Raw genomic sequence first — 19,868 nt, forward strand, 5'->3', positions numbered from 1 at the left:
TTATACACCTGCAAAGTTTTGGGACTTACACAAGATAGGGGTATTTATAGACACTGAGGACCTTATACACATGATAAAAGACTTACACAAGATAAGGGTACTTATAGAAACTGAGGACTTTATACACGTGGTAAAAGTTTGGGGACTTACACATAATGAAAGTACAGAAACTGAGGACTTTATACACATGGTAAAAGTTTGGGGACTTACACAAGATAAAGCGTATTTAAAGAAACTGAGGACCTTATACACATGGTAAAAGTTTGGGGTCTTACACAAGATAAGGGTATGTATAGAAACTGATGACCTTATACACATGATAAAAGTTTGGGGGCTTATACAAGATAAGGGTATTTATAGAAACCGAGGACCTTATACACAATCATAAAACTTTGGGGACTTACGCAAGATAAGGGTATTAATAGAAACTGAGGAACTGATACACATGGTAAAAGTTTGGGGACTTACACAAGATAAGGGTATGTATAGAAACTGAGGACGTTATACACATGGTAAAAGTTTGGGGGCTTAGACAAGATAAGGGTATTTATAGAAACCGAGGACCTTATACACGATGGTAAAACTCTGGGGACTTACACAAGATAATGGTATTTTTAGAAACTAAGGACCTGATACATATGGTAAAAGTTTGTAGACATAAACATTATAAAAAAGCAAGGTTAACTTAGGGTTTTTATGGCCCTTTGAATTGTGAGAAATCAAAACTACTCAGTTTTGGTATCATGTGCATTGAATTATCTTTTGGACCTTTGGTGACTGTATCTATTAAAAATGATGTAAAGAGCTGGGTTCACTTTATCCATAAAATGGCCCTTCATACATACCAATTAACTGACAAAGTCCCAGGGTCCTATTTCAAACATCAATATAAAGGAAAGATTTTCCCCATATCCTGAAAATTCCTTCAACAACGGACAAAAGTTTTAGCATTTTTCAAAAATATTTCATATAGAGTGCAATCTCTAATCCATGCAGAGGATATTAAATAATTAAGGATCTGTTTCTGAAAAACATGTTTTATATTTGGGTTGAGGAGTAAGCTTGTATTTAGTTTTCTTTCAAATAAGCCTGTTTTCTGCAAAAGTTCAAGAACTTTGCAATTTTACAAAGCTTGTTTAATTTCCAATCTCTGGACTCTTAAAGAAACTTTGTTAAAGGAATGAAAGGCACTCTCAGCTTTATTTGGATGTTAGAAATGGGACAGAGGGTGATGGACAATTAACTGATATAAGGACTATCTTAAGGCTATCTTATGCATAAAGTGAACCCAACTCTTTATATTCAACTCACTTAAAAGTACATTTCACTGTAGATTTCATAAACAATACCATAGTGGATAAATAAAAAAAAGAATTTCTGCATATAACTTTATTTGGAGACTTGATCAAACTTAATTGGGACATGCACATTTTTTTCACTTTCACTTTCAGAAAGGTCATGCGATACTTGAAAACATGTTCATGAAAAAAAAAAAGGAAAAAATTTCCTTCTGCACAGAATATTTAATACATGTACTTCAAAATCATTTGCTACACACATCATGCAGTTTCTTCTGCACTCTTCAGTCATGCAAGTATCATGGTCCATGCAGGTTTCATAATGATAAAACTGCTGCAAACAATTTAACCCCCAATACTGCTAATTGTGGCTCCAAAACACAGTGTTTATCATTTTTCTCAAAAATATATCAATTGAAATTAGTGTGTAAATCAAGATTTTCTCTGGTTTTTTTTTTTTTTTAAAACTAGATAATATACTTGGTCTTTAACACTTATCTAAGTTCTTATTACATTTTTGTAATCTTTTCTGAAATGTTTTTTGATTAAAATCATTTCACATGATGTCCATGGGATTTTTTGTATCTTCTGTCACTTGCATGTAGAATCTTCCATTTCTGTTGTGGATCTGTGATCAGAAAGTGGCTTCCTTTTCCTTAAAATCAAATTTTCAGAATATAATTTTTCTTCTGTTTATACTTTTGTCTGTATAAAAATAAAGCAAATAGCTCTGAAAGTGGCTTATCATGACTGGCTAAGTATTTTAATTGTGAAAAGTGAAGAACTTTTCGGCATCTGAAATACAATTTGGTTGGAGAATGATTGTTCACTAATATATATGTATTAAATAGGTACATTCATTATTTGAATGATCTGTGAACTTGTGTGCTTGGCTACTTAAATTTACATTCAGTTTTAGATCAATATTTTGTTCTATTTGTAATTTAATCTCACTCTTCCATCTCCATTCAGAAGACATCTGTGTGAAATGCGATGACTCTCATATTGGTAAAGTTCCACCAACGCAAATAAATTATTTCAGAATATACCTTGCTCTACCCTTGAATATATAACCACTCTTTTTGTCACTTATACTGAAGCTCTTCTGTTCATACTCAATATCCAGTATTGAGAACTACACATTTTTCATGCATGTAGACCACGCAGCACTGTTACTGTGAAGAAATCAATGGAAAATAGGCATGTACAAATAGATAACTTTTTAATGCTGATTTATTTTTGTAAAGCTATTATATTCCCAGATGACTTAAAAATTAATAAAAATAATATTGTAGGCCTATACCCCATTCTATATTGAATCTAGTTTGGTAACCTTATTTGGAAGTCACGTGATAATTGCATATAATGTGTACTACATGTAGGTCATACACAAATTTCAATATCGCAAGGGCATATCCTAGTTCCACTAAAAAATCTAAGTTATAAATTATTTCTATATACCTTGTACTTTCTGAAAAGTTCTGCTGCTTTAGAATTTGCATTTTATAAGGAAAAATTCATGTTATGTAGCTCCAGTTGAAATATGTGTGACCTTTACAAAGTGTTTTATGCATTTATTAAATAATGCTCTCGATTTCGGGAAAGCTGCAGCACTTTTCAAGTTAAGGAAAATATCCTTTATTTACATTCGAAAAACTGTTAAGATCTATTAAGTGTATGCCCTTGCGAAAAAACAATTTAATTAGGCACCTCTATGATAAACATGGGTCCGGAACCTTGTACATAAAAACAAGGAAGAATTTATTAAATACATTTTCTGTATAATTATTGAATTATCGCACTAAACAAAGGTTTTACATTTGTATTACGTGCCTGTCTGAAATCTGTAAATAATATTCTGTTTAATAATAAAATACATTTTTCACTGTAAAAAAAATCTTCGTTCTGTCTCTCACAGCACATGAAATATGTCATTTTTACCAAAATGATGTCATGTCGACAAGTTCACTGCAATCAGTGATTGTCTTGACTGTCATCCATTTCCTCCTCACTCTGATTCTCATCACCAACACAAGAAACATCACCATCGATTTCCTTTACTGCCTCTGAAAAAAATGCAACTTAATTGTAACAAGCATTCTGAGAGTATTGCATTAGCAATACTAGTCCCCTACCGGCAAGTGTAATCTGGTTCCCGTAAAAAATTGAAAATGCCATAATTTCGTCAAAAATCAATGAAGCGGAACGAAATGCATACTTAATCTATAACTCATCAAGGTAAAGTCACATACCAAAAATCAGCTCAATATCTGCAAGCGTTTAGAAGAAAATTGCGGAAAACCCTTAGAAATTGAAGAGGTAGTAATTCCGTCAAAAATCAATGAAGCGGAACGAAATGCAAACTTGATCTGTAACTCATCAAGATACACTCAATACCAAAAATCAGCTCAATATCTGCAAGCGTTTAGGAAAAAAGTGCGGAAAACCAAGTGGGACAGACAGACAGACAGAGGGACAGACAGACAGAGGGACAGACAGACTCAAAGGAAACCTATAGTCCCCTCCGGTTTCACTGGTAGGGGACTAAAAACACAAACATTTCAACCAGAACAAGCATTCTGAGAGTTTTGCCATTGCAATGCTAGTCCCCTACCAGCAAGTGTAATCTGGTTTCCATTTAAAATTGAAAATGCCATAATTCTGTCAAAAAATCATAATGCAAACTTAATCTATAATTCATCAAGTTAGACTCACATACCAAAAAACATCTCAATATCTGCAAGCATTTAGAAAAAAAGTGTGGTAAACCAAGTGGAACAGACTGATAGACATACATATGGACAGACAGAGAGATGTACAGAGAGACGCACAAACACGGTGAAACCTATTGTCACCTCTGGTTTCACAGGTGGGGGACTAATAATAATTCTAATAGTTTTTGCAAAGATTAAAAAAATGCTGTGGATATAATTCTACATTAAATCACAGTTATCAAAAGCATAAAAGGCATATTAAAATTTGAACTGGTGGAATAAATACTTGTACAGTTAGTCAGAAAAACAAGCCTATATCAAAGTGCTAGGGACAGACAATTTTGCTTTGTTAAAAACTTAAGGTAAATCATTATTCATGTATACATTGAGTTGTAATATGTTTTAAAAAAAAACAGAGAATAAAAATCACTTTGCTATTAGCTTGAATTCATTATAAGCTAAAGCCTGTTTTACTGTATATGTATAAGAAAATAATGATACCATATCACTTCTTCTGCCAGTCTAAACACTGTGTACTACCTTCTTTTGTTCATATGACCTCATGTAAACAGAATATTTTAAAAGAACCCCCCAGCATAACTTGTAAATAAAATGTCATCTTAAAAAATTATAAACAGTGTGTCTTTGTCTTTGTTAAAGCTACAATTTATGTGAAACAAGATGTGTTTGTGAAACACTGATGCCCCCGTAGGGCGAGGGTTGAAGTTTCTCAAATACATGAAAATGAAATTAGTCAAACTCTAAGGTCAAGGTGAAAAGGTCAAACTGTTGGTATCCAAAGGAAGGTGTTGTCACAAGGAATACACCTGTGAAATATGAAAGCCCTTGTGCTAACCGTTGAAAATTATAGCCCAGGTTAAAAAGTGGGTCAAACTCTAAGGTCAAGGTCAAAAGGTCAAAAATATTTATGCCCATTAAAAGGTCTTACCACAATGAATATACAAGTGAAGGATGAAAGCCCTAGCACAACCGTTCAAATGTTATTGCAAAGGTTAAAATTTGGTAATTTTTTGTGTAAGTGGGTCAAATTCCAAGGTCAAGAGGTCAAATTAAGTGATACCCAAAGAAAGGTATTGTCACAAGTGACCTGTGAAATATGAATGCCATAGTTCCATCTACTAAAAAAGTTATGGGCAAGGTTAAATTTTTGCAGACAAACAAGATCGATAAGCAGGGCAAAAACTATATACTCCTAATACTGACTAAGGGGTTAATTAATTCTTAAAAAGAAGATTCTATGACAGAAGCAATACCTGATGCCACTTTATTCCTAACCAACATTTTTCACTCCTGGAACTTTGAGCAGAGCAGATGCTTGACTGGGACCTACATGTAGGATATCAGTGTTATAGGCACCTGGGAAACCAGCATGGTAACACTTTCATCAATGAGACTTTCAGGCTTCTCAAGAGATGTGATCGTGAACCAACCAAATTCATTTCCTAGTGAATTTTTTACACTAGCTGTTATTTATTTCTTAAATTCCTAAAAAAAATTTTACCTGTAACACACTAATGATGAGGCTTTCTGACATTCTCCTAGCCATGGAACCTGGTACATTTCCATCATTAGGTCTTGCATTAACTAATTCTCTAGCATTATTTGCTGAATCTGTTGATAAACAAACAAAATTTACTGTTAACTTTTAATTTAAAAAATATGACACATAATAGGTGAATCTTGATGATTTCTACACAACCATTCTTAATGTAAATATCGAACAAACAAGAGGCCCATGGGCCATAATGCTCACCTGATTAACTATAGCCCTTCTGTTTTCCGTCAGCAGATTCTTTCTTCTCCTATTTATTCTTGTGTAAAACTGATCACATATTATAGCCCCACCCTACCATAGGGGTCATGATTTGAATACATGTAACCTTCAATCTACTCTACCTGAGAATGCTTCCATATAAATATGACTTCATATAAATTTTCCTCTTCTTAAGAAGAAGATTTTTAAAGACATTTTCCATATGTATTCCATTATAAAACTTTTACTGCCTATTGTGGTCCCATCTTAACCACCCCCCTCTCCCCAGGCATGATTTTAGCAAATTTGTGTCTACAATACCTTTAAAGTTTCTAAAAAACATATGAAATTATGGCTTTGTTGTTCTTGAGAAGAAGATTTTAAAAAAAAATATTTTCTATATATTCCAATGCATTACCCTGATCCCCTGTTGTGGCCCCATGCTAGTCCCGGAGGTTATGATTTAAACAAATTTGAATCTTCACTACCTGAGGATGCCTCTGTATAAAAAATGACTAATAATGGCTTTGCTGTTTTCAGGAGGAAGATTTTTGAGGATAATTCCTACATATTCCTATGTTATTCTCTGATCCCTTCTTATGATCCCATCCTACCCCTGGGAGTCATGATTTGAACAAACTTTAATAGAAGCTTTCACATAAATTTTATTGTTTCTGGTCAAGTGGTTATTGAGCAGAAAATTTTTAAAATTCAAATTTTCTTTTTATGAGTTCCTTATTATCTCCCCTTGAAAGGGGGCATGCCACTTCCTCTAAACAATCTTAAATTCCTTTCACCCAAGAATGCTTTGAGGTAAGTTTGGTTGAAATTGGCCCAGTGGTTCTGAAGAAGAAGTTGAAAATGTAAAAATTAAGTTTACAGACAACATGACAGAAAGCTGCTGATCTGTAACTTGCTGGTTTGAAAAAATTGGGATAGACGACCAGAGAGCTACAGTGCCACCCATAGAAAAAAAGTGTATATTTATTGCACACAAAAAGTTGCGCTCAGTTCTGAATTAATTTCTCTAAATTTTTACCTCAACTGCACAAAACCTGGATTTCAAAATTTTCTTTAGACCTCTATCAACTACTCTTGTAGTTGACATCTGCAAGAAGCGCGTTGGACAGAATTACCTTGCCAAACAAGATGGCAGAATAAATAGACAAAATTTTCGAGGTTTCAATTTCAAGGTCCAGGAGGGCTATTGATATGATTAACAATGGTTGTAAAGAATGTTTTGTTGTGGAAAAAGTGCAAAAATATGTTAGAGACACAGGGTTAATAGTATTTTTAGATTGCAGTTGATAACAGAGAAATAAATCGAGATTCTGCTTACTTTTTTTTTGGCGCAGTAAATATACACATTTTTTTAATGGGTGGCACTGTAGCTCTCCGGTCTGACAATATATTTTTTTTCAGAGAGCTACAATTCTGCAGCAACGTGACAGACAGATGAACAGAAGGTTGACGGACAGCTAGATAGGCAGACATCAGACACTTTTTGATCAGAAAAGCTCACTTGAGTCTTCTGCTTGAGTGAGATAAAATCTCTTTTGGAAGATTGAATTATTTTATTATTACCTGGAAGGCTGTAAACAAATTTCCTTGCATCTTTTTTACTCATCATGGTTTGACAACTTTGTAACTGTATTAAAAGAGAATTCTCTAATTAAAAGCTGTTCTTTATTTCTTCAAGGGATCTCTGTATACCTAAATTGGAAAAGAAAAACTTCATAAAAGTCATAATTAAGCTTTGGCAATCAAGTATGAAAATAAGAGGATGAAAATGATATTTTTACCCCTGAAGGTTTTACTACAACTTCTGCAGGTACTTTGGCAACACTATGCACTTGAATTCTTATGTTGCATCGTTAACCACCGAATTGTATAATATAGAGTATATCAACTGACATGTCTAATCTCTCCAGTTCAGAGGGGGAAATACAGAAATCTTTTTAAAGTGTAGGCTATTAAAATTAGCATAAATTACTTTTCATTTTTTAATTTCTTTTCATTTCTTTGAAAACAATATGCTTTAGAAGCTTATATCTACTACACCAAAAGACCGTTCACGGTAGCTCAGTTGGTAGAGCGCTCACTCTGTGATCAGGAGGTTGTGAGTTCAAATCTCAGCCGCGACTGACCTAAGTTGATAAAAAATGGGTAGCAACTGTTTCTTCGCCATGCGCTCGGCACTTTGAAGTGAAAGTTGCGGGTTCTTCGGATGAGACCTTAAAAACCGAGGCCCTGTGTCACGGCAGGCGTTGGCACGATAAAGATCCCTCACTGTTCAATGGCCCTGAGTGCCGAGTAAAGGTCAAAATTTGAAGCCCTTCACCAGTTTATGGTGACATCTCTATATGAGTGAAAAATTCTCGAACGGGACGTAGAACAACATACATACATACTACACCAAAAAAAGCAATACAGGACATTAAATGTTGAATGATACAACAAATTCGGTTTGAAATATTTCATTACCTTAAAAATAAGCAAATATTAATGGTTGAGTTTAAATGTAGCACCTAATAATCTAGCTTTGATAATGCATGTAACTGTACTGTCTCCATGTTCAGGGGGGATTCCATGCATCTTCTGTTTGCCTCAAACATTCTAAAAAAACAATTTCATAAATTTAATTCTGAATTTATTTCTTCATAGATTTGCTAACATTTTTGACCAATCAAAGTGCATGTTTTTAAAACATGTGTCGTTTTAAATGTTAACATGCTAGATGCAGAGACACTAAGCTAATTTCTTAGTAAATAGTTGAGTATCTGTTGTTTAATATTTTTTTTCCACTTTTAAACATTTGTTAAGCTGATCAATTACAATTATAATGTGTTAAGTTACACTATGCATTATATCATGAGTGTTTATATTTGTTGGAGACAAGAACTAAAGTGTCAAAAATGTAGTAAATTCCAGATCTTTTGATAAAACGGCTCTTGACTTTTGAATAGCTTTCGGTCTCAGTCAACTAATACCTGACCAGGTCTGTATAGTAATGAGTAGACCTCATCAAAAGTCAATAATTGTACATGAATTCAATAATATTCATCTGGAAGATAACATGCAGGTGAATACTGTAAATGTATTCTATTTAGGGTGTACATGTACGATATTTGAGGGAAATTAACTTTTGAGCAAGTTAGCTTAGATTTGATTTAGCACATTTCTTAATGTTCTTAATCGTGAATAATTATGTGCTGCAAGACATTTAGCATTGTACTTGAATTAACAGAAGATTCTTTCAGCCAAAGGCACTAAAAAAAATACACATCCAAATGTAATACGTCTACAGTATAACATTTTTTGATTTCTAAAATGTTGGCTATCAGACAATCAAAAACCTGAGAATTATTCAATCATAAAATGTTAATCGTGCAACCGTTAGGGCAAGCGCAGATACCTTTTCAGTGTACTGTTTATCATTGTATTTAGGCCTGTCTCTATAAACCGCACGTGACATTTGGTGCGTCTAGACTCTGACGGCACATGATGTGGTATGTAAGTTTCGTTACCATTAAACTGAAGAAAGAACAGTGCTTATTTTAATGAAGAATGTTTTATTGACTATTTATCTGCAATATATCCATTAAATAAAGGCGAGTTTATTATTTGTTGAACTTTTATTGTTATTCTTGTGAGAAGGTAATTTAACAAGCAATGCATTGTGGGTCCAGAAGTTACTGTGGAAAAAAAAAATTGTTTGGATCAATGTGTAATGTCCAAATTTTCTCTTCACCCACGCGTTGTATTAAGAGCTCCCAGTGATGAGCGGGGCTTTGCGCCACTCCCTGTACTCGCAATGATTATTGTTATCATAACTGTTTACTTACAATTTACATTGAAAAGGGTCTCAGTTTGTAGGATTTAAAGGGAACAAACAAAAATATTCTTTAACAAATCCTCAATGATTATTGCACACACCTTGATGAAAAAGTCAATACTTGATTTTGCATATACTTAACTTAGCAGAACTCTTTTGCGGTGGAGGTAGGAAACGCCTGTTGGATTGGGGCAAATGTGCTATTGAATACAATGCAAGATCGATCATTGTGGAATTTATAAGAAAGAAATCCTGGTGAAATATCTTGCTAAACATATGCTGAACCAGCCTAATAAATCTGAGAGAGGAGCTAATCCTCAAATGTTACATTTTTAGCGATACTTTTCACTAAGTGGACTCTTCTCATGAAATTCTCATTGAAAATCGTTACTTTTTATAGTTCATAAAATACTTTAAACTTTCCTTATTTGACAAAATAGCTACTATTTCGAGTTCAATCCTTGGCAATACATTGTACTTTCTGCATACTCATCACTGCTTATTGTTCAAATCATTTGATTGTCACTGCTGTAAACAATGTTATGCCCCAGAAATCTTGCGAGATTTAGAGCTTCCTCGACTCCCCCACAAAAGAGCAGTAGTAAGTAAGATAACTGCGAGGTACTCGTGATTCTATGTATTGTTCTGTTAGTTCAATATTCAATTTGGTATACCGACCTTACAAATTTATTACCAGTCCTACAGAAAACAGAAAACTGTTACAATTAATGAACAATGTGGACACCTAATTTCCCCAACCAAAATATTGCCTAACTTAACCCAAATATTAATCTATTGTGATGGTTTGAAGTGTATTTATTATGTGTGTATATATTTATTTATCTGTATGTGACATATTTCATTCATATTTCCCCTATTTGTCTTAACTTGTTATATGGAGTTATTCCCCTTTGTTTATAACCCGTCCGGATTAGGCACGCCCAGGTCTATAGTACCCGGTCGGGATTTATTGTTGTCATATTATACCAGGGTTCGACACTAACATTAGATCGTTAGTCTCAGACTAATACATTTTCATTCGGACTAATAAAATATGGGGCTAATTAGTCCGAACGAACCAATAGAAATTTCTGAAAAACAATATGAATAAATTACCGATGTCCGATTCTCGACAGGTTTTGGCGGGTAGTTACGCAATGCTGGGTCAATTCAGCGATTAATTTTTTCGACTGAAAGATGTGAAGTATAAGATTTTAGCGATCATGATTTAATATGACACTTTTAAGAAAGATGTTGGACGTTTTGGATGTAATGTAAAGGGAAAAAAACGAGATCGGGAATATGAACATCTTCCTTGCTGATTGCGAGATTTCAATGAATCTGTGGAATAATATATTTCACATAAATACTTTGTTTATTTCAAAAAATAATACGCATTTCACGTTAAATTAATGTTAAAAAACATTGATGTTTTTTTTTGACGGACTAATAAAATTGTGTGCGGACTAATAAAAGTAATGAAGCACTAGTCCGGCTGGACTAAAGCCTTAAAAATTTAGTGTCGAACCCTGTATACATGCATTTGTGTATAATCAGCAGCAGTCGATATTATTATTGATTATTGATTAGACATATTTCGAGGATCGAGGCTAAATTTCTATCTACAATAATGGTAATTATCACACTCTTAGATCGTAGGTGATATTGTTTCATATGTTTTACGTTTGATTTACATGATTGTTATTTTAACAGAATATAGAATCTAATTCTTCAGTCTTTAAACACTGAAATTCTTGTTTTCTTTCATCCTTCCGAACTCGGATTATGTACAGGACTGACCCCTAGACAGTCATGTTACACTATAAAAGCAATATAAACAGACAAGAAAATGATTCCAGAATATGAAGAGTGTAGCTAGCAAAGTCAGCTGTCTCCCTCCCCGATGATCTGATAGCTAGCTGCAAAGCTTTATATGGAAATGAGAACAAAAGGAACTGTCAAAGAACTTACTGGACAAAAGTGGGCGTTTCCACATATAAGATAAATAATTTACATCGGGATCGAAATGAAAAGATTTAAGAAAACGTAAATAAACTACATCTGCCACAATACATGTCAAATGTCTGATTGAAAAGATTAGGATACAAAAATTAAATACATTGCACCCGGCCTGCTTTAAAAAGAATCATATCATATGATATGCAATTATAATGAACTTTGCAGAACTTAATTTAAAAATTGTTCGTATATAAACAAACACACCAAACATGCTAAACAGCTGAAATAAGAAACCTAGGCAATTCGGAAAGTCTTATCTGTCGTAATAACAGATAAAAAACATTCGACAAGAAATTGCGCAGATGTAGTGTGTCTTTAGAAAGACTTCAAGTCTGCAGAACATAATTACACATTCATTTCAAGGAATCAAACAAGGATGCGAATTTTTCTTGCCCAAAATTATGCCTTACCTGATTAAGCTGTTTACATCGGATGTGTATAATGCCCTTATAGTACAATGTCCTGACTGATTGTAATAAATAGTTTTTAGGTGCACAAACAATATCATTTTTATTGGAAATAATAATAAAATTATTATTCTCTGTAAGAATCATGGCGAAATGTAAAATAAAATATATAAAATTTTTATTGGACATAATAAAAATGACAGGAGTACATGTATAATGTCCTGATTTGGGGTATAATGACCTGATTTGATATGTCCTTCATAACAATTTAAATTGCTATTTATATTTATATTCTGTTTGTTTTTTTGTTTTTTTGTTTTTGTTTTTTTTTTTTTTTATAAGATTTTTAAAGATTGAAATTAATGTGTTCACATAAAAATTGGGATAAATATAAATTTATTCTTGAGAATTTCATTTTTCATCTTTTTGTACTGGATGTCAGTAGAGATATATAAGGCTCACAATTTGGAGAAAATGACAAATAAGGCTGGTTTGACAGTGAAAATGTGATAAATGTTTACTTTATCATTAATAAATTTTGTACAAGATGTTTTCATCCATATTATCTTTTTGAATGAAAATTTTTATTCCTAACACATGACCTTATAGAGAGACCATTCAATGTGATTTTTTAAGGAATGCTGTAAAATGATAATAATTAAGAAAAAATGTGGAAAACATAATTGTCACTTAATGAATTGAACTGTCATATCAGTAATGTGGTAGCTTTTTTAATCAATGGATGCTTCACCCTGAGTTTCTTTTATATATGTAAACAATTATGAAAACAATAACTTAATATTCAATTATTTTGCTCTTTAACACTAGATAATAAGTGCATTTTGAGTAACATTGAGGTAGGTCATTATTGTATTAAGTAAATCCCTTTTGCTATATGTCTAATGCCCTGTTCACACAGAGAGTTTAATTCGCAGTAAATTAATGCGAAGTGAAATAATGTGAATTAAAATAATGCGAATAAGAATGCATTCGGATAACAGCAAAAGCGAAGTAAGCTGATGCGAATTAATTTTTTTTTTCTAGGCTACGATAGCTTTTCAGTAAGGCTATTATGACATCATTTGTAAATCATGTCATGTATGCAGAGCAGATCATTTGACATAACATATATAATCATAGTGACTGTATACATTTTAGTGATTTACATTACTTTCCTTTTTTTTTTCAACCAAGAATAGCACAGATACATAAATCTAACCACCGATATGTGGCCCGTGACTTAATTCTGGCCTACGCATGCGTCAAAATTTAATTCGAATTAGCTTCGCTTAGTGTTCACATGGAGCTAATGCAATGTAATTTAATGCGCAGTAAATTAATTTGAATTAAACTAATTCACACTAAATTCTCCATGTGAATACGCTTCAAATTTAATTCACAGTAACTTGTGTTTAATTCAAATCAAACTCTCCTTGTGAACAGGGCATCATTATATGCCCTGTTCACATGGAGAGTTTAATTCAAATTAAACGTAAGTTAATTTACTGCACATTAAATTACTTCGCATTAGCTCTGCGTGAACACTTCAAGCTAATCTAATTCGAATTAAATTTTGATGCATGTGTTTGTTTGTTTGTATGTTGTTTAACGTTCCTCTTGAGAATTTTTCACTCATATGGAGACGCCGCATGGTGCAGTGGTTAGAGCGTCTGCTCTAGAGTCACGAAGTAAGGAGTTGATCCTTACGTTGTGGGTTTGAATCCCACTGTGGGACGTGGAGACCGGTCCTTCGGATGAGACTGTATAGCCCGAGGTCCCGTGTCGCAGTAGGTGCTGGCACGAAAAAGATCCCTCACTGCTCAATGGCCGTAAGTGCCGAGTATAGGACAAAATTTGCAGCTCCCCAACGGCAAGTGGCGGCGTCTAAATATGAGTGAAAAATTCTTGAGAGGGATGTTAAACAACATACAAACAAACAAACATATGGAGACACCACCACTTGCTGGTGGAGAGCTGCAAATTTTGTCATACACTCGGTACTTACGGTACTTACTACTGTGTCACGTACGGGACCTCGGTTTATAAGGTCTCATCCGAAGGACCGGTCTCCATGTCTCACAGTTGGATTCAAACCCGCGACGTAAGGATCAACTCCTTACTCCATGACTCTAGAGCAGAAGCCACGTGGGCGACTTGATGCATCACAGTGTAATGGCAAATGTAAGGTAAATGCACATGTGGGTGGTCAGTTATTATAGATACTTGTGCTATTTTTTAATGAAAAACAAAGGAAAATTATGTGAATTAAATGTGTACAGGTATTAGCCTATTACATTCTGTCAAATGGATCTTCTTTGCATAAGGTGACGTGATTTGAAAATAATGTCATAATAGTCTGACTGAATAGCCTTACTTGTAGAAATTAAATTTTAATTCGCATTAGTTTAGTTTGAATTAGCTGTCATTTGAATGCAGTTTAATTTGCATTAGTTTAATTGTATTAGTTTAATTCGCATTATTTTGCTGCAAATAAAACTTTCCATGTGAACAGGGCATTAGAGCAGATCAGAATATATTTAAGCTGGCTCCACGAATATCCTCCTTAAGGCTTTAAGCTAAATTTAATGAGTTATGAAACCATTAATATTCAATTGAAAACAAATGAAATGATGTCTATATATTATAGGCATAAGATAAATTTAAGTTAAATTGATAATCATATTAAATTCTAAGCACAACACAAAATAAGAGGAAGTAATAGATTGCAGCTCTCAAGAAGAAGGGGGGGTTTTTACAATCAGATCTCACTTTTAGCTAAAAAATAAAAAAACAAAAACAAAAAAAAAAAGAAATAGGTTGCTGAGCTAAAGAAGAAGGGGGATGGGGGGGGGGGGGGTGATGGTTACAATCCGATCTCACGTTTGGCTAAAAAAAACCAAGTAAGAGGTTACAGATTTCAAGAAGAAAGGGGGGGGGGTGTTACAATCTGATCTCACTATTGGCTAAAAAGCATATATGTGAACTACGTTTCCAAAATCTCCAATTAACACGGACCAAATTTAGTTAAGTTGAATCTTACAAAAATAAGTGAAGTTCATTTCAGGTTGAAATGACACACACAACACATTCGATTATACCTTTCATTTGATGAATTTTAAATCATTGTGAACTGAATAGCATACATTGTGTACTATTCCAAGAAAAAAAATTATCACATAAATACGAACTGTCTTTTCATTTCAACAGAGTACCCGATATGCAGCAATCGTCACTGACCCCCCCCCCCCCCTTACACTTTGATGTAAGTTTCTATACACCATATTTCATCGAACAAGTAATAAAACATACCGTTTCCCAGCGTTTCTTTAACATAGAATCCATCCTCATCAAAAGAATCTAGGATTCTCTGCCCAGGCTTTCCTCTGCGTCTTTTTTTCGACATGTTTATTATATCCCGCTTCAAAACAATTAGACTTCCGCTCTCTTTACACACGCGCATGCGCATTCTAGATGTGTGTAACGTCAGAGGTGTGTAAGTGAAGATGGCAACTTCAATCCGCACGATATCTGTGTAATCATGTGTTCGATGAAACCCCGAAACTGGGACACGTTATTTTTTTTTACTTTTTTAGGATTAAGACATGTCAATTTTTCGTTTTAAACGATAAAAAAGATTGGGGACTTGATTCAAGTCCCCAATGTTTTTTATGTCCCCAATTTACGACTTGCGTATCTGTCGAAGGTCCCCAATATGGCCTTCCCACACACGCACACACACACACACACACACACAATAATAATAATAATAAAAAAAATTTAATTTATTGAATTTTAAATGAAACCAGAAGAATGTTTTTAAGAAATAGTAAATTAAAAATTTATCAAGTTTTTCAAATATTTAGCAATTCTAAATCAGACTGTAAACCATTCTATATTTTTTTCTTTTAATTCAAAAAAGGAAAACCAACACACACACATACACACAAAATTAACACAAGATTTTGTTGAATTTAACTGGGGAGAAAAGTCTCATTCTAGACTGGATGAAAGTGAAATGAAAAACTTTCTGTCTCCAAACATAAGTATTATATGTTTGTCCATGTAACCTGGAACCTTATTGACTTGAAATAAATAAAAAAAATTATATTTTTTTACATTTCAATGCCAACTGAATTTGTCGAATAAAAATTTCCATTGCCTCTCTGTTCAAAGTAATCCCATCATCAAGCCAAATGTTTTTATTTGAATTCATTAAGCCCCTACATCTCCAAAATATCACAGTTTGAGAATTAGCATATTTTCTCCAAAGGGCATTATTTATGTAAAAAACTATCGAATTGTACTTTCCTGGATCCATGGTGCCACAAATCATTTGCCTAAATAGACTCCCAATATATATTTTTTGAACTGACTCATTTCTTAACAATTTTTCGATAATTTTTTGTATTCCTAACACTATTTCTGATACAGAAATTTTTTTTATGTCATTCTCTCCTACTTGTAAAAACACTTTTGTTGGACAAAATTCAACTGCGCTTCCAAAGGATTGACTAAAAATAATTGATTCTGTTGTTGTATCTTTCTCACTAAAAATCTGGACTGAATAATTACTGGGCAACGTGAAATTCACACAACCGTTTGTTACACTATTCCCTAATTCTGACACATGATTTTGACCAATAATTGCAATTCGTTCTGGAGAAGTGACTGCGGAAGTTGCTGAAGGAGATATTGTCGGGCCGGGTATGGGTGCAGGTAGAGTTGTAGGGGAAGTAAGTGAGGGAGTTGCTGGAGGAGATTGTGCTGATGGAGATTGGGTAGGGATGGGTGCAGGAAGAATTGAAGGGGAAGAATCTGAGGGAGTTGCTAAAGGAGATTGTGTAGGTACACGTGCAATCTGATTAAAATCAGATCCTCGATGCTCCTTTTTTAACGATATGTCGCTTACGAGGGTGCAGGAAGAATTGTAAGGGAAGAATCTGAGGGAGTTGCTAAAGGAGATTGTGTAGGTACACGTGCAGGAAGAGTTGTAGGGGAAGTAACTGAGAGAGTTGGTGTAGGAGATTGGATAAGGACGGGTGGTGGAAGAACTGTAGGGGAAATGATTGAGGGAGTTGCTGAAGGAGATTGGGTAGGGGCGGGTGCTGGTAGGGTTGTAGGGGAACTTACTGAGGGAGCACTGTTTTTGATTGAATGCCAATGGGAACTGGTATTGACAAGTTTTGAAATTTTTTTACTTATTTTTGCTGTCGGAGCGTTGTGAATTTGGTTTGCCAAATAGGGGTCAGAGTGCTCGACAGCTTTTAGGTACTGTCATACAAATGTTCCGAACTCTGAAACGTAAGACCCTGGAAAGTTAAAACACAGGGGTAGAAATTGGAAAGAATATGGTGCTCTCCCTTGAAATAGATAGGAGAGGTGGGAGATGGAGTTGGAACAGGAGCAGAGCCACTGAAGACACTGAAGATCAAATTACTGACATTAAAACTTTATGTTGCAGTGGACAGACAATATTAGGTGTTGACAAAACTTCTAATCTTTGTGACATGCATGTCACTGCTACATATACTACAAACAAATCAGAGTAACAAAAGAAAGAACAAAAGAGCCCCCCCATCTTTCTTGGACCTTTATTCATTCACGACAATAGCGACTTTGAGTCATACAGTAATTTCTTTTATCATTTGAGAACTAAACTTTCAGATACAGATAAGTCTAAATTAATCTTTGGGTCAGATGAAGAAAAGGCTTTAGTAAAAGCAATTACTGAATGCTTTCCCGAATCAAACCATATATTGTGTAAGAGACATCTTTATCAAAATACAAAACAAAAACTTGTTGATGATAGTGTAGACAAGGCAGACAGACAAAAAATATTAGACCTACCCGGTAATTTTCAGTGATGAGGGATTGATAAATTCTGACGACAGTATTTGCTTCGAACACATTTCAGAGCAAAAAGAAGACATATCAAAGGAGCTTTCAGGCAAATTTCTAAAATATTTCAAAAAACTGCTACTACTATAATAATTCTGAGTCATTAAATCATGTCTTAAAACAAGCAATTGATTGGAAATCAAAACCACTCCTTGATTTGGTAAATATACTTACAACACTTATAGAGTCACAGTTTAAAGACCTTAGAAAATCACTTGTGGGGGTAGGACAATTGAAACTAGTAGAAACACATGATCATTTCGGTGTTTCAAAATCAGTATGGGTGACTAAACAACTGACGAAAGAGATAGGCTGTACAATAGATTCCGACTTTACATTCCACCAGACAAAATGACACTCACATCAACAGACGGTACTACAGCTATAGTCAGATCACGCACCTTAGGTAAAAAAATTGGTCAACAAAAACGTAAAAAAGTGGACAGGACTACAACTATCAAAAAATCTAAAATACAGTAGATCTTCATCTCCCCATACTCAGTCAGTCTTACAGAACAATCAAATCTATGTTTTGTTTTTACAATGTTTATTTATGATTTTTGTTTAGAATAGGGTTAGTATCAGGAAGTATTCCTCCCCGGCCAGACGGGTGCAGATCAGTGAATACTGTTTGGTGTTGTGTTAGGTTAGAACTTAGAGTAGGCTTAATTAGTATCAGGCAATATTCCTCCCCCGCCAGACGGGTGCAGACCAGTGAATACTGTTTGGTGTTGTGTTAGGTTAGAACTTAGAGTAGGCTTAATTAGTATCAGGCAATATTCCTCCCCCGCCAGACGGGTGCAGACCAGTGAATACTGTTTGGTGTTGTGTTAGGTTAGGTTAGGAATATAATTTTATCTAATGATGTTAATAAAATTATAAATTATTTTTTCTGTCATTTTTCATGAAGTTATTTAATAATTTACTTTTATGTTTATTGCTCTCTTTGACAGAAATATTTTGACTATGAATAATGATAGCGAGAGACGCTTGTGCGGAAATCCTGGCTAGGCGTCGAGAGGCGCTTGTGAGTGGGAAAGAGTTAAACAAAAGGTGGTTATTACCAACTAGACCAGGTGTCACTGGACCAGATGTCAACAGCTGTGTATATATATTGCATGTATACATACAGGGGGGTGGCTGCCTGTCCCAGTAACTACCAACAAACCTGGCTGATGTGTGAATAGTATTATCACAATACTCCCTCAACATGTGGTCACATATGCAACATGCAAATATTATTAATTTTTATGGAACTTTCTATTTTTAATAGACCTGTGTTCAAATAATTTCATTCTTGGATAATACTAACTGCTTTCTAATATCAATGAGTATTTATTTTCTTTTCAAACATGCAAAAACAAGCCAAAAACTCCCATTTGAAGGGGTACAAAACTACTGTAAACAAAAGGAGTCAATTAAGTCCTGAATATGTTGATTTATATTATTTTTAATTAGATTTAATTTTTATTCATTTTTTTTATTTCCTTTTATGTATTTATAATCATGTTAATTCTTATTATAAAATTCCTATATACTATCATTCACTTTTTATAAGCATTAATATTTTTCACGTACAACTTGGAACTAGTAGTTGTCAGCGATCGCGATTTTAGATCGGGCGTGGTATACGGTATACCACGACAACTAGTAATGGCGTCCGATTTTTGTCGATTCTCAGGTAAAATTGGCTATAAAAATGTACGGATAACAATATCATTCAAATAATCACCACCTAAACCCTTTATGTATCCCAACTAATTCATTTTTAGGGGGATTCTACCTTTTTGTCGGGGATTCTTCTTCCTGTAGCGGGATTCTCCTGAAATCCCGGGATTCCTGAAAGTCCTAGCACCGTAACTTCTTGGATTTTTTCCGTTGATTTCAATATTAAAACGTGTAGGCCTATATACCGAAAAGACT

At 34.1% G+C, this 19,868-nt stretch overlaps 2 long non-coding RNA genes across 2 annotated transcripts; both read right to left on the reverse strand.

The window, feature by feature from the left end:
• Positions 1–3,122: 3,122 nt before the first annotated feature.
• On the reverse strand, positions 3,123–7,434 carry LOC133187343 (uncharacterized). The gene is made up of 3 exons (XR_009721179.1): positions 7,371–7,434; positions 5,535–5,644; positions 3,123–3,364 (listed from the first exon to the last, which is right to left on the reverse strand). It is a non-coding gene; the product is annotated as an uncharacterized LOC133187343 (long non-coding RNA).
• Positions 7,435–7,452: 18 nt separating this feature from the next.
• Positions 7,453–9,402, reverse strand: LOC133187344 (uncharacterized). Its single transcript, XR_009721180.1, has 3 exons — positions 9,202–9,402; positions 8,271–8,402; positions 7,453–7,499 (listed from the first exon to the last, which is right to left on the reverse strand). It is a non-coding gene; the product is annotated as an uncharacterized LOC133187344 (long non-coding RNA).
• Between the last annotated feature and the right edge of the window lie 10,466 nt (positions 9,403–19,868).

The sequence above is a fragment of the Saccostrea echinata genome, unplaced genomic scaffold, assembly GCF_033153115.1.
Source record: "Saccostrea echinata isolate AGI-Se365-2 ecotype Australia unplaced genomic scaffold, CSIRO_AGI_Sech_v1 ptg000014l, whole genome shotgun sequence".
In the NCBI taxonomy this organism is placed as follows: Eukaryota; Metazoa; Mollusca; class Bivalvia; order Ostreida; family Ostreidae; genus Saccostrea; species Saccostrea echinata.